Raw genomic sequence first — 2,349 nt, 5'->3', positions numbered from 1 at the left:
CACTCTATTAGGTCAAGTGAGAGCTGATTGTTTAAAAGACATTGGCATCTGTCTTGCTCCCTCTCTTACTATGTGACATGCTGGCACCCCCTTCACCTTCTACCATGAGTAAAAGCTTCCTGAGGGTCCTGACCAGAAGCAGATGCTGACACCATGCATCTTATATAGCCTGCAGAATTACCAGCCAAAATTAACCTCTTATCTTTGTTAATTACCCAGGCTTGCCTGGGCGTAGTGGCTCATGCATGTAATCCCAGCACTTTGGGAGGCCAAGGCAGGCGGATCACTTGAGATCAGGAGTTCAAGACCAGCCTGGCCAACATGGTGAAAACCCGTCTCTACTAAAAATACAAAAATTAGCCAGGCATGGTGGCGGGCGCCTGTAATACCAGGTACTCAGAAGGCTGAGGCAGGAGAATAGCTTGAACCCAGAAGGTGAAGGTTGTAGTGAGCTGAGATAGCACCACTGCACTGCAGTCTGGGCGACAGAGCGAGACTCCATTTCTAAATAAATAAATAACCCAGCCTGGGGTGTTCTTCTATAGTAACACAAAATGGACTAATACACAGGCTTTCTAAAGCTGCTTGGGGTTTAGCACTTCTATATTACTTTGATTATTTCTGCAGGGTTTTGGAAAGGAAAGAGAGATTAACACATGAGTTCAGTTAACTATCATAAACCAGAAGCTTCTCAAACATTTTTTTTCAAACTCAGGTGTTGTGCCCTGTTGAATTAAAGAAGGCTCTGGTCCAAATGATTTGCTGTCATGCAATCAGCCTCGACCTGTTAGCCAACACTTTCTCATATGCACAAACATTCACATACTACTTCCCAGTGCTTTATCAATCTAAAAAGCTAGATGAAGATCTGTCATAAAAGTAGGAAAGGTGCTGTGGAGATTTCTTCATGACCCTGGACACTCAGCTGTAGGGACATTATGGGCCACTCCAGGGTCATAATAGAGCATCTTTTTATAGTAAATAATCCAAAAATCATATTATTTTAAATCAGAAAGGGGCAGTAACAACCAAAGCCAATCTCATCATTTTGCAAATAAGAAATTCCAAAGAGATCGAGTGACTCCCCCATGATCAAACAGCTGTTTACTATAATTAGTGATAAGACCAGAATTACCACTCAGTGTCCTAACTAGCCCAGAGTTCCATTTCATTCAGTCTCACTGCCTCTCTACTTGGTTGCTTTGGGAACAAAACGAAATATCTTCAGAATCATATTATTGTATGTCTAGAAAGGGTTGTTTTATGTAGTTTTGAACTAAATATTCTGGACCCATTCTTTTGTAAAAATTACTATCTCAAATTTACAGGAATCCTTTAAAAGTTGGTTGCTATCTGTTGAGGCTCTCTACATTATTTTTCAGGGTTTTCTGTGATATGCATGCTGGTACAATAAACCATGATTATTTTCACTCCCACCATAGCACTGACTTTTATTTGTTCAAATATATTAACATTTTCATCTCAACTGACTTACTTACCAGGAGCAACAGGCTTCTAGGCCACTGCCTGGAATAATCCATATCACTTATCTGCTGTATAAAATAAAGAACCTATTTCTACTGTAAGGCTCATGAACTTTAAAAAGTGAACACTTTTCACCCAGGCATGGTGGCTCATGTTTGTAATCCCAGCATTTTGGGAGGCTGAGGTGGGCGGATCACCTGAGATCAGGAGTTTGAGTCCAGCCTGGCCAACATGCAGAAACCCCATCTCTACTAAAAGTGCCAAAAATAGCCAGGCATGGTTACACACACCTGTAGTCCCAGCTGCTTGGGAGGCTAAGGCATGAGAATCACTTGAACCCGGAAGGCAAAGGTTGCAGTCAGCCAAGGTTATGCCAGTGCACTCCAGCCTGAGTGACAGAGTGAGACTCTGTTTTGTTTTCTTGTTTTTTATAGTGATAGGCTTTCTGTGTTACAGATGCATTCTAAAAATTGCAATATTTGAAAGGTTTAAAAAATGGGGTATGAAGGAGGGCCAGGCACAGTGGCTCATGCCTGTAGTCCTAGCACTTTGGGAGGCCCAGGCAGGCGGATCCCCTGAGGTCAGGAGTTTGAGACCAGCCTACCCAACATGGTGAAACCTCGTGTCTGTTCAAAATACAAAAATTAGCCAGGCGTGGTGACGGACACCTGTAATCCCAGCACTTTGAGAGGCCGACGTGGACGGATCATGAGGTCAAGAGATCAAGACCATCCTGACCAACATGGTGAAACCCCATCTGTACTAAAAATACAAAAATTAGCTGGGTGTGGTGGTGCACCCCTGTGGTCCCAGCTACTCAGGAGGTTGAGGCAGGAGAATCACTTGAACCTGGGAGGTGGAGGT

The sequence above is a fragment of the Sapajus apella genome, unplaced genomic scaffold (assembly GCF_009761245.1).
Source record: "Sapajus apella isolate SASKATOON/1434 unplaced genomic scaffold, GSC_monkey_1.0 scaffold2, whole genome shotgun sequence".
NCBI classification, from domain to species: domain Eukaryota; kingdom Metazoa; phylum Chordata; class Mammalia; order Primates; family Cebidae; genus Sapajus; species Sapajus apella.
The sequence above is the reverse complement of the archived record's forward strand: the minus strand, read 5'-3'. Positions refer to the sequence as shown.